We start from the raw sequence: 14,439 nt of genomic DNA, 5'->3' as shown, positions 1-14,439 counted from the left end.
TTCATTGCTTCTTGCTATTGGCTTTACCAAAGATCAGATGGTTGTCAGTGTGAAGCTTTATTTTCGTATTCTCTATTTTGTTCTGGTTCTCTATGTGTCTGTTTTTGTATAATATCATTCTGTTTTGTTTTTTTTAGCCTCATAGTATAGTTTTGAGTCAGGTAATGTTATGCCTCTGGCTTTGTTCTTTTTGCTTAGAATTGCTTTGGCTATTTGGGCCCTTTTTTGTTTCCATATAAATTTTAGAATATGTTTTTAATTCTGTGAAAAATATCATTAGTAGTTTGATATAAATGGCCCCAAATATGTAAACTGCTTGGATAGTACGGCCACTTTAACAATACTGATTCTTTCTATCCATGAGCATAAAATGTTTTGCCATTTGTTTGTGACATCACAACAATGTGACACATAATCTTTCAGCATTGTTTTTTAATTCTTATTGTAGAGGTGTTTTACCTCCCTGGTTAGTTGTATTCCTAGATTTTTGTTTTTTTTATGGCTATTGGGAATAGAATTGCATTCTTGATTTGACTCTCAGCTTGAATATTATGGGGGTATAGAAAATGCTGTTATTTTTGTACATTAATTTTGTATCCTGAAACTTTATTGAAATTGTTTATTGTTTTTAGAAACCTTTAGGCAAATACTATGTAGTTTCCTAGATATAGAATTATATCATCTGAGCAGATAGTTTGACTTTTTAAAAAATTTGGATGCCTTTTATTTATTTATCTTGCTTGATTTCTCTGGATAGGATTTCCACTGCTATGTTGAATAGGATTGGTGAGAAGAGAATCCTTCCAGCTTTTTCTTTTTCAGTGTTATGTTGGCCGTGGGTTTGTCATAGATTGCTCTTACTATTTTGCTGTATGTTCCGTTGATGCTTAGCTTGTTGAGAGTTTTTAATGTAAAGGGATGTCAAAGTTTATCAAAAGTTTTTTTATGCTTTTATTGAGATGCTCATGTGTTTATTTGTTTTAGTTTTGTTTAGGTGATAAATCACATTTATTGATTTGTATATGTTTAAACAACCTTGCATCCCAGAAATAAAGACAACTCAATCATGGTGAATTAGCTTTTCTATATGCTGCTGCATTTGGTTTGCTAGTATTTTGCCATGGATTTTTCCACCTATGTTCATCAGGGATATTGTCCAGAATTGTGTGTGCGTGTGTGTGTGTCTGCCAGGTTTTGGTATCAGAAAGATGCTGGCCTCATAGAATGAGTAAGGAAGGAGACCTTCCTCCTCGAAGTTATGAAATAGTTTCAGTAAGATTGGTACCAGCTCTTCTTTATGCATCCGTTACAATTAAGCTGTGAATACTTTCGGAGTAGGGCTTTTTATGGATATTGGTTTTTTTTTTATTACTGATTCAATTTTATTAATCATTATTAGTCTGTTCATGGATTCAATTTTTTCTAGTTCAATATTTGGAGCTTGTATGTTTACAGAAATTTATTCAGTTTTTCTATGTTTTCCAGTTTTTGCACATGGTGGTGTTTGTGTTTGACTTGGAGGTTTTTTGTTGTTTTGTTTTTTATTTCTATAGCATTGGTGATAATGACCACTTTTTAATTTTTGATAATATTTATTTGAATTTTGTCTTTTTTATTAGTGTATCCAGTGGTCTATCAATCTTATTGTTTTTTGTTTTTTGTTTTTGTTTTTTTTTTCAGTGAACCAACATTTGATTTAGTTGATCTTTTGTATAGATATTCTTGTCTCCATTTCATTTGGTTCAGCTCTAATTTTCATTATTTTTGCCTTCTGCTAGTTTTGGGGTTTGTTTGCTTTTGTTTTTCTAGTTTCTCTAGGTATAATGTTAGGTTTTTAATTGGAGATCTTTCTAACTTTCTGGTGTAGGCATTTAGTACTATAAACTTTCCTCTTTACACTGCCTCATCTATGTCCCAAACATTCTGGTATGTTGTATCTTTGTTCTAATAAGTTTCAAATAATTTCTTAATTTTGGCCTTAATTTCTTTGTTCACCCAAAGTCATTCAGGAGCATGTTCTGAAATTTCCATGCAATCGTAGATTTTCAATAGACCTTTTTGGCATTGATTTTCATTTTTATTGTGCTGTGGTCTGAAATTGTGGTGTGTATGATTTTTTTTGAGTTTGTGAAGAATTGTTTCCTATTCAACTATGTGCTCAAACTTAGAGTATGTGCCATATGCAGACGAGAAAATTGCATATTCTGTTTTTGTTGGGTAGAGTGTTCTGTAGGCATCTGTTACATTCATGTGGTCAAGTGTTAAGTTAGGTCCTGGAAATCTTGTTTAGTTTTCTGCCTCAATGATCTACCTAATTAAGTGAATGGGTGTTGAAGTCTCCCACTCTCATTGTATGGTTATCTAAGTTTCTTCATAGGTCTCTAAGAACTTGTTTTATGAATCTGGATGCTCCAGTGTCAGATACATACATATTTCAGATAGTTAACTCTTCTTCTTCAACTGAGCCCTTTATCATTATATAATGTTCTTTTTTGTCCTCTTAACTTTGTTATTACAATGGCTGTTTCATCTGCAATAAGCATAGCAAACCCAGCTCTTTTTTGTTTTCCATTTGCTTGATAAATTATTTTGATCCTTTAACTTTGAACCTATGGGTGTCATTGCATGTGATGTGGATCTCTTGAAGACAGCATAAGGTTGGGTGTTGCTTCTTTTTCCAACATGCCACTGTGTGACTCTCAAGTTGGGCATTTAGCTCAGTTATATTCAAGGTTAATATTGTTACGTGCAGCTTTGAACCTACTGTCATGTTGTTAGCTGCTCGTTATGTAGGATTGATTGTGTATTGCCTTTGTAGTATCAGTGATCTTTCTACTTAAGTGTGTTTTTGTTGTGGCAGGTAATAGTCTTTCATTTACATGTTTAGCATTCTCTCAAGGACCTCTTATAAGACAGGTCTATTGGTAAAGAATTCCCATAGTATTTGCTTGTCTATAATGGATTTTATTTCTCCTTTGCTTATGAAACTTAGTGTTACTGGATATTAAATTATTGGTTGGAATTTATTTTGTTTGCAGATACTGAATATAGTCTCCAACCTCTTCTGGCTTGCAGGGTTTCTGCTAAAAGGTCTACTGTTAGCACGATAGGTTCCCTTTGTATGTAACTTGCCCCTTCTCTCTAGCCGCCTTTAATACTTTTTCTTTCACATGGACCTTGGAGCATTTGATGACTATGTGTCTTGTGGATGGTCATCTTGCATAGGGTCTGGCAGGGGTTCTCTGAATTTCCTGAAATTAAATGTCCCCCTGTTTAGTGAGGTTAAGGAAATTTTCGTAAATAATACGCTCAAATATATTTTCTAATTGTTTTCTCTGTTTCTCTCTCTTTCAGAGATGTCAATGACTTCTAAGTTTGATCTCTTTACATAATGCTACACTTCTTAGATGTTTCATTTATTTTTAAAAATCATATTCCTTTATTTTTGCCTGACTGCATGAATGTGAAAAAGCAGTTTTTGAGCTCTGAGATTCTTTCCTCAGCTTTGTCTCCCCTCCTATGAATATTTTCAATTTTGTTATAAAATTCTCGTAGTGAGTTTGTAGCTCTAGATGATCATTTTGGTATTTTCTTAAAATAGCTCTTTAATCTGCCAGCTCTTATATGTTCTTATTGGATTCCTTAGCTTCCTTGAGTTGCGTTTCAACTTTCTCTTGAATCTTGCTAATCTTTGTTGCCATTAAGATTCATTATTCTATGTCTGTAATTGCAGCAATTTTATTCTCAATAAGAACCATGGCTGGGGAGCTAATATAGTTGTTCTGAGGTAACAAGACATGCTGGCTTTTAGAATTGCCAGAATTCTCACACAGGTTCTTTCTCATCTATGTGGACTGATGTTCCTTTAACTGTGGTGTATTCTCAGTATAGTCAATTGGCTCCTTTCTAGATATTTTCATACAGCTGAGGCATCCTAAAATGTTTATTTGTGAGTGAATTCTTGCCCTTTGTTAACAGGGGTTTATTTTATCAAAGTAGTTTTGTTGCTACAGTTTAGGCTGCAATGCAGTAGATAGTGCTTAAACATAATGGCTGGTAGATAGGCTCTTACTCAGACATGAGGCTCCTCTGTATTTCTTTACATTTGCAATCATGCTCCTCCTCAGTGTTCTGAGAGTGTAAACCCCTCTCCCATTAAGTGCTGGCAACAGATCTTGGCTTGGCAGTTGATATGGTTTGATTCTGTATCCCCACCCAAATCTTATCTCAAATTGTAATCCCCATAATCCACAGGTGTGGAGGGAGGGACAAGTGGAAGGTGATTACATCATGGGGGCATATTCCCTCAGGCTGTTCTTGTGATAATGAGTGAATTCTCATGAGATCTGATGGTTTGTAAAGCAGTTTCCTCTGCTTTTGCTCGTTCTCTTTTACCTGCTTCCATGTAAGATATACCTCTTTCCTTTTTGCCATGACTGCAAGTTTCCTGAGGCCTTCCCAGCCATGTGGAACTGTAAGTCAATTAAACTTACTTTCTTTTTTTTTTTTTTTTTTTTTTTTTTTTTTTTTTTTTTTTTTTTTTTGAGACGGAGTCTTGCTCTGTCACCCAGGCTGGAGTGCTGTGGCCGGGTCTCAGCTCACTGCAAGCTCCGCCTCCCGGGTTCCCGCCATTCTCCTGCCTCAGCCTCCCGAGTAGCTGGGACTTATGTCTTTATAGCAGTGTAAACATGGACTAATACAGTAAATGGGTACCACAGAGGGTGGGGTATTGCTATAAAGATACTTGAAAATGTGGAAGGAACTTTGGAACTGGGTAACAGGCAGAGGTTAAGACAGTTTGGAGGGCTCAGAGAAGACAGAAGATTGGGAAACTTTGAATCTTCCTAGAGACTTCTTGAATGGTTTTCACCAAAATTCTGATAGTGATATGGACAATGAAGTCCAGGCTAAGGCCATCTCAAATGGAGATAAGAAACTTTTTGGGAACTGGAATAAAGGTCATTCTTGCTAGTAAAGAGACTGGCAGCATTTTGCCCCTGCCCTAGAGATCTGTGGAACTTTGAACTTGAGAGAAATTATCTGAAATTGGGATTTATGCTTAAAAGGGAAGCAGAGCCTAAATGTTTGAAAAATTTACAGCTTGATGATGTGATAGAAAAGAGAAACCCGTTTTTTGGGAAAAAATTCAAGTCAGCTGCAGAAATTTGCATAAGTAATGAGGAGCCAAATGTTAATCACAAAGACAATAAAGAAAATGTCTCCAGGGCATGTCAGAGGTTTTCAAGGCAGGCCCTCTCATCACAGGCCCAGAGGCCTAGAAGAAAAAAATGGTTTCATAAGCTGGGCTCAGGGTCTTGATGCTTTGTGCAGTCTTGGAACTTGGTGCCCTGTCTTCTAGCCATTGGTAAAAGGGGCCAAAATACAGTTCAGGCCATTGCTTTAGAGAGTGCAAGTCCCAATCTTTGGCAGCTTCCACACTGTGTTGGGCCTGTGGGTGCACAAAAGTCAGTAATTGAAGTTTGGGGGACCTCTGCCTAGATTTCAGAGGCCATATGGATATGCTTGGATGTCCAAACAGAAGTCTGCTTTAGGAACAGGGCCCTCATGGAAAACCTCTGCTAGGGCAGTGCAGAAGGAAAATGTGGGGATGGAGCCCCCACACAGAGTCCCCAGTGGGGCACTTACTAGTGGAGCTATGAAGAGGGCCATCGTCCTTCAGACCCCAGAATGGGTTGCAAGTATCAATCACTTGCACTGTTGAGTTGGAGAAGCCATTGACTCTCAATGCTAGCACATGAAAGCAGCCATGGGTGTTTTACCCTGCAGAGTCACAGGGATGAGAGGTGCCCAAGACAATGGGAATCTACCTCTTGCATCAGTGTGACTGGGATATATGAGACATAAAATCAAAGAATATTATTATTTTGGAGATTTAAGATTTAATGACTTCCTTGCTGGATTTTGAACTTGCATAGAGCCTGTACCCCTTTATCCTGGCCAATTTCTCCCATTTAAAACAGGTGTAGTTACCCAATGCCTGTACCCACATTGTATCTTGGATGGAACTAATTTGTTTTTTATTTTTACAGGCTCATAGGTAAAAGAGACTTGCCTTGTCTCAGATGAGACTTTGGATTGTGGACTTTTGAGTTCACGCTGAAATTAGTTAAGATTTTGGGGGACCGTTGGGAAGGCATAATTGCTTTTTGAAATGTGAGAATGTGAGATTTTAGAGGGACCAGGGGTGAAATTATATGGTTTGGCTCTGTGTCCCCATGTGTTGAGGGACAGACCAGGTGGGAGGTGAGTGAATCATGGAAGCATTTTACTCCATGTTGTTTGAGTGATAGTGAGCGAGTTCTCAAAAAATCTGATGGTATTATAAAGCAGTTTTCTCTCCCCTTGCTTGCTTTCTCACACCTGCCACCATTCCCACTGATACAACTTTATTGTGTTTCACTGAGAACTCCCCAAGCAGCCTCTGTCAAGGCTGAGACCTCTGCCCACCATTGAGCATTGCCTTTACCCACCTTCTTTAGGCACAGCCAGATTTTACCCATGGACATTTCCCCTACTAGCCTGAAGCATGAATTATTGAATCCAGTAAATAAAATAATGGATAAATAAATAAATAAATAAGTGCAGACCAGTAGGGAATGAGATAAGCTTCATAAGACCTCTGCTATTCTAACCCTACAGGAGGTAGTAAACTTGCTCACACATTGAGCACATCACTACTATAACCACCATCTAAGAAAGCCATCATAGAAGACTCCCTATAACCAAGAAACTCATACAGCATCTGAAAGCAGCGAAAGCCAAATATGCTACAATAAACCTTAAACATTAAAGTCACACCCTTAAGGGAAAAAAATCTGAAAAGCCTAGTCAATACAAATTTAAGAAAAATTAGAAAAAAGTGTGGAGCAAGATGGCAGAATAGAAGTCTTTATCAATTGTTTCCCCAACAATGACACCAATTTAACAACTATCTACCAAAAAAAAAAAAAAAAAAAAGCATGTGAGTACTCACAGTAGCTGATTTTATCTTTATATTCCTGAAAAAAAGCCTGAAGAGGTAGGAAAATCAGTCTTGAATCACTGATGCCACCCCTCATCCCCGAGCAGCAGCGGCATGGTGCAGGGAACACTTCTGTGTGCTGCGGGAGGAAGAGCCAGCAATTGTGCAGCGATGAACTCAGTGATGCCCTTGTTATAACAGAAAGGAAAAACCAGACAAAACTCACCTGACACCTGTCTAATGAGAGAGCATTTGGACTAGACCTAGCCAGATGGGAATTGCCTATCTCAATGATCGGAACGTGAGTTCCCACAACCCTCACCGCTGAAGGCTAAAGTGCCCTGAAGCCCTAATAAACTTGAAAGGTAGTCTAGGCCACAAGGACTGCAACACTCACATAAGCCCCCATGCTGAACTTGTCCTAGAGACAATGGACTGAGGGACATGCAATCTAATGAGACATCAGCCAGGGCAGCTCAGAAAGTGCTAGTATTACCCGTCTCCTAACACCAGGCTGCACAGCGGGTGGCTCCAAAAGTGAACCCTTCCTTCTGCTTGAGGAGAGGAAATGGAAGAGCGGGGAAAACTTTGTCTTGCATCTTGGATATCACCTTCAACACAGCAAGACAGGGCATCAATCAGTGTCATGAGGTCCACTTTCAGGACCTTGCTTCCAGATGACATTTCTAGACACACTCAATGGAAAGAGAAGCTGCTGCCTTGAAGGGAAGGACCAAGTCCTGGTAAGATTTATCATCTGCTAACTGAGGAGCCCTTTGGAACTGAATAATCACCAGTGATATGCAGGAAATAGATTAAGGGACTTGGGCGAGACTCTGAGACTTGCTCGCTTCAGTTGATACCCAGCGCACTCCCAGCTGTAGTGGTTATGGGGTAAGACTCCTTCTGCCTGAGAAAAGGAGAGGAAAAAGTAAAGGGTACTTTGTCTTTCACCTTATGTACCAGCTCAGTCACAAAAGTGTAGAGCATCAGTTAGGCTCTTTTGTTCCCTTATTCCAGGACTGGGCTCTTGAATGGCATTTCTGGATCTGCCTTGGGCCAATGAAGATCACAGGGCTCTGAAGAGTGAGTCCCAGGTCAGGCAGCATTCAACAAAATCTCACTAAAGAGCCTTTAGGCCTTGAGGGGATATTAGCGGTAGTTTGGCAGTATTCCCCATGGGATTGAATTGGTGGTGACCACCTGGTGAGGCACCTCTGTCTTTAGAAACGGTAGAAAAAGTGGAAAGTACTATGTCTTGTGGTTTGAGTGCCAACTCTACTAAAGTATAATAAAACATCAGGTAGATTTATAAAGTTTTTACTCTAGATCTTGGCTACTGGATGGCATCTCTGGACCCCTGCAGAACCAGCAGGAGCTTGCTGCTCTGAAGGGAGAAACATAGGACCAGCTGGCTTTGCCATCTACTGATTGTACAGCCCCAGGGCTTTGAACAAACATAGACAGTAACCAGGGAGTTTTGACAGACCTTGGGTAAGACCTAGTGCTGTGCTGGCTTTGGGTCTGACCCAGTGTAGTCCTAAAGGTGGTGGTCACAGTGGTGCTTGTGTCACTCTACACCCAGCTCCAGGTGATTCAAACCAGAGAGTTACTTCATTGGTTTTGGAGAAACTAAGAAGAAAGGACAAGAGTCTCTGCTTTTTAATCCAGATAATTCTCTGAGATCTTATCCAAGACTATCAAAGTAGTACATCTAGGCATCTTCAAGAACCACAGCATTATGGGGCCTGGTATCCACTTTAAAGCAGATACAGCTTAGATCACAATATCCAAGTTGTCTTGAATATATGAAAAGCCTTCCCAAGAAGGATGACTACAAACAAGCCCAGCCTTTGGAGACTACAATAAATACACCAATGAACATCTACAAGTATCAAAACCATCAAGGAAAACATGACCTCACCAAATGAACTAAATAAGACACCAGGGACCAATCCTGTAGAAACAGAGGTATGTGAATATATGACCTTTCCAACAAAGAGTTCAAGATAGCTATTTTCACGAAATCCCCCAAAATTCAAGATAATACAGAGAAGGAATTCAGAATTCTAGGACATATATTTAATAAAGATACTGAAATAATCAGAAGAATCAAACAGAAATTCTGAAGTTGAAAAATGCTATTGGCATACTGAAGAATGCACCAGAGTCTTTTGATAGCAGGATTAAGCAGAAGAATTAATTAGTGAGCTTGAAGACAGGCTACTTAAAAATACAAGCAAAACAAAAAATATGTATGAGAAAATGAAGCACGACAGCAAGATCTAGAAAACAGCCTCAAAAGGGGAAACTTAAGAATTATTGTCTGGGAAAAGGAAGTATAGAAAGAGATAGAGAAAGAACGTATATTCAAAGGGATAGTAACAGAGAATGTCCCAAACAAAGAGAAAGATATCAATATCCAAGTACAAGAGGGTATAGAACACCAAGCAGATTTAACTGAAAGACTACCTCAAGGCATTTAATAATCAAATTCTCAATGAAGAAAGGATCCTATAAACAGCAGGAACAAAAAAGCAAATAAAATAAAATGGAGCTTCAATACATCTGGCAGCAGACTTTTCAGTGGAAATCTTATAGGCCAAAGGAGAGTGGTATGACATATTTAAACTGCTAAAGGAATAAAACTTTTAACCTAGAATAGTATATTCAGTGAAAACAACCTTCAAACATAAAGGATAAATACTTTCTCAGAGAAACAAAAGTTGAGAGATTCATCAACGCCAGACCTGTCCTAAAGGAAATGTTAAAGGGAATACCTTAAGCAGAAAGAAAAGGACATTAATGAGCAATAAGTTATCATTTGAAAGTTCAAAACTCATTGGTAATAGTACATACACAGAAAAAATATTGTAATTGTGGTGTGTAAATGAATGACTAAATAATCAATCAATGAATAATAATAACTAAAATAACTTTTAAAGACAGACAACACAATAAGATATAAATAGAAACAACAAAATGTTTAAAAAAAAAAGCAGCAAGATAAAATCAATGCATAGAGTTTTCATTAGTTTTTGTGTGTTTGTTTATGCAAACAGTGTTACATTGTTACCAGTTTAAATACGATGGATTATAATATACTATTTGCAAACTTCATGGTAAACTGAAACCAAAAATCATACACAAAAAGGTAAAAATCAAGACACTAAATCATATAACCAGACAGAAATACCTTTACTAAAAGAAAGATGGGAAAAAAAGAATGAAGGAAGAGAAGAAAACAAAACACCCAGAAAACAAGTACCAAAATGATAGAAGTAAGTTCTTACTCACCAATATTAACATTTAATGTAAATAGACCAACCTCTCCAATCATAGACTAACCTCTCCAATCAAAAGGCATAAGATTGCTAAATGGGGAAAAAAAAGAGACCCATTCATGTGGGTCTTTAAAGATTCACATAGACTGAAAACAAAGGGATAAAAACAGATATTCCATGCCAATGGAAACAAGAAAAGAGCAGGGATAGTTATACTTTTGTCAGAAAAAATATATTTTATGACAAAAACTGTAACAAGAGACAAATAAGGTCACTATATGATGATAAAGGATAAATTGTGCAAAAGGATGTAACAACGTTAAATATATATGCACCCAACACTGAAGCACCAAGAGATATAAAGAAATTGTTGTTAGATTTACAAAGAGAGATAAACTCCAATGCAATAATAGCTGCAGACAATAACACTCCACTTCAAGCATTAGACAAATCTTCCAGACAGAAAATCACAAAGAAACGTCAAACTTAATCTGTGTTGTAGATCAAATGGATCTAATAGATATTTATAAAACATTTCATCCAATGGTTGCAGGATACACATTCTTTTCCTCAGCACATGAATTGTCCTCAAGGATAGACCATATGTTAGGTCACAAAATAAGACTTCAAACATTCAAAAAACTTAGAATATTATCATGCATCTTCTCTGACTACAATGGAATGAAACTAGAAATTAATAACAAGAGGAATTCTCAAAACTATACAGATACATGGAAATTAAACAATATGCTCCTTAATGACCAGAGGGTCAATGAAGAGATTAAGAAGGAAGTGAAAAAATTTCTAGAAACAAATGACAATGAAAACATAACATACCAAAACATATGGGATGCAGCTAAAGCGGTACTAAGAGGGAATCTTATAGCTATAAGTACCTGTATCAAAAAAGAGGGTAAGCTTCAATTAGACAACCTAACAATGCATCTTAAAGAACTAAAAAAGCAAGAGCAAACCAAACCCAAAATAGTGAAGAGAAGAAATAATAAAGATCACAGCAGAACTAAATGAAGTTGAAATAAAGAAAAACAGAAGAATAAAAACTGTTGTTTTTAATTAAAGAGTTAAACAAAACTGATGAACCTTTACCCAGACTAAAAAAAGAGAGGAGACCCAAATAAATAAAATCACAGATAAAAAATATTACAACTGAAATTACAGAAATTCAAAGGATTATTGGTGTACACTATGAGCAACTATATGCCAATAAGTAGGAAGATTTAGAAGAAATGTACATATTACTAGGTACATGCAAGCTTCTAAGATTGAACCATGAAGAAATTTAAAACCTGACTAGACCAATAACAAGTAACAAGATTGAAACTGTAACAAAAAGTCTCTTAAAAAAAAAAAAAAAAAAAAAAAAGCCCAGGACCTGATGGCATCACTGCTGAATTCCACAAATATTTAAAGAAGAACTAGTACCAATCCTATACAAACCATTCCAAAAAATAGATGAAGAGAGAATACTTCTGAACTCATTCTATGAGTCCACTATTACCCAGTTGCCAAAACCAGAAAGAGACGCATAAAAAAAAAAAAGAGAAAAGAACAGGCCAATATTTCTGATGAATATTAATGGAAAAATCCTCCCAAAAATACCAGTAAATAGAATTCAACAATACATTCAAAAGATTATTCATCAGGACAGGCTGGGCACAGTGGCTCACACCTGTAATCCCCGCACTTTCGGTGGACTGAGGTGGGCGGATCACGAGGTCAGCAATTTGAGACCAGCCTGGCCAACATAGTGAAACACGATCTCTACCAAAAAAAATACAAAAATTAAGTGGGCCTGGTGGCACGTGCCTGTAGTCCCAGCTACTTGGGAGGCTGAGCAGGGGGAGAATCACTTGAACCCAGGAGGCAGAGGTTGCAGTGAGCCGAGACCACGCCACTGCACTCCAGACTGGGTGACACAGTGAGACTCCATCTCAATAAATAAATAAATAAATAAAAGAAAAAATTCATCATGACAGACTAGGATCTGTCCCTGGATGCCAGGATGATTCAGTATATGCAAATCAATATATAATACATAATCTCAACAAATGAAGGACATTTGATCATTTCAATTGATGTTGAAAAGGCATTTGATGAAAGTCAATATTTCTTGAAAATAAAAACCACAAAAAACTGGATATAGAAGTGACATACCTCAAAATAGTAAAAGCTGTATACAGCAGACCCACAGCTTGTATCACATGGATGGGAGGGGAGGTTGAAATCTTTCCTCTATTATCTGAAGTATGACAAGGATGCCCAGTTTCACCACTATTATTCAACTTAATACTGGAAGTCCCAGGTAGATCAATCAGAAAACAGAAATAAATAAAGGACATCCAAACTGAAAAGAAAGAAGTCAAACTATTTTTGTTTACAGATGATATAATTTTGTATTTTGAAAAACCTAAAAACTCCATAAAAAATGTTAGAAGTGCCAAATACTTTCAGTAAAACTGCAAGATACAATATCAACATTCAAAAATCAGTAGCATTTCCATATGACAACAGTGAACAATTTGAAGAATAAATAAAAAATTAATTTCATGTACAATAGCCATAAATAAGATCAAATGCCTAGAAATCAACTTAACCAAAGAAGTGAAAGATCTCTAAAATGAAAACTATGAAACACTGTTGAAAGTATTTGAAGAGGAAACATAAAAGGAAAGATATTCCATGTTCATGGATTGTAAGAATCAATATTGTTAAAATGTCTCTACTACCCAGAGCAAGCTGCAGATTCAAAGCAATTCCTATTAAAATACCAGTGTCATTCTTCACAGAAATAGAAAACACTACCCTAAAATTTACATGGAAGTACAAAAGACCTAGAACAGCCAAAGCTATCTTAAGCAAATTGAACAAAACTGAAGGAATCACATTACCTGACTTCACATTATACTACAGAGCTATAGTAAGCAAAACAGCATGGTACTGGCATAAAAAGAGACACGTAGAGCAATAGAACAGAATAGAGAACCCAAAAGCAAATCCACACCCTTACAGTGAACTTACTTTTGACAAAGGTGCCAAGAAAATACACTGAGGGGAAGAGAGCCTCTTCAATAAATGGTGCCAGAAAAACTGGATATTTATGTGCACAAGAATGAAACTGGACTCCTATCTCACACTATATACAAAAATTAAATCAAATTGAATTAAAGCATTAAAACTAATATTGAAAACTATGAAACTACTGCAAAAACTTTTTTGAAAAGTCTCCAAAACATTAGCCTGGACAAAGATTTTTTGAATAATAACCTACAAGCTTAGGCAACCAAAGCAGCAATGGAAAAATAAGATCCCATCAAGTTAAAAATCTTCTGCACAGCAAAGCAAAGAATCAACAAAGTGAAGAGACAACCCACACAACAGAAGATAAAATATTCTCAACCTAACCATATGACAATAAATTAATAACCAGAATATATTAGAAGCTCAAACAACTTTATATGAATTAATCTAATAATCTAGTTTAAAAATTTCCAGACCATTTGAATTGACATTTTTTAAAAGAAGACATACAAAGGGTAAACAAACATATGAAATGGTGCATAACATCATCAATCAGCAGATAAATTCAAATCAAAGCTAAAATGAGATATTATTTCACTCCAGTTACAATGGCTTATATCCAAAATATAGGCAATAACAAATGCTGCCAAAGATATGGAGAATAGGTAACCCTTGTACACTGTAGAAATGTACATTAGTGCAACCTCTATGGAGAACACTTTAGAGGGTCCTCCAAAAACTAAAAATAGGGCTACAAATATGATCCAGCAATCCAACTGCTGAGGATATACCCAAAAGAAGGAAAATTAGTATTTGGAAGAGACATCCGCACTTCCATGTTCATTGCAGCTCTGTTCACAAGACCCAGGATTTGGAAGCAACCTAAGTGTCCATGAACAGATGAATGGATAAAGAAAATGTGGCACTTACACACAATGAAGTACTATTCAGCTATGAAAAAGAATGAAATTCAGTCATTCACAACAACGTAGAGGGAACTGGATATTATTAGGTTAAGTGAAATAAGCAAGGCACAGAAAGGAAAGCATAGCAGGTTTTCACTTATTTGTGGGACCTAAAAATCAAGACAATTGAACCCAGGAAGACAGAGGGTAGAAGGATGGTTATCAGATA

The sequence above is a fragment of the Theropithecus gelada genome, chromosome X (genome assembly GCF_003255815.1).
Source record: "Theropithecus gelada isolate Dixy chromosome X, Tgel_1.0, whole genome shotgun sequence".
Classification (NCBI taxonomy): domain Eukaryota; kingdom Metazoa; phylum Chordata; class Mammalia; order Primates; family Cercopithecidae; genus Theropithecus; species Theropithecus gelada.
Note: the sequence above shows the minus strand (reverse complement) of the source record.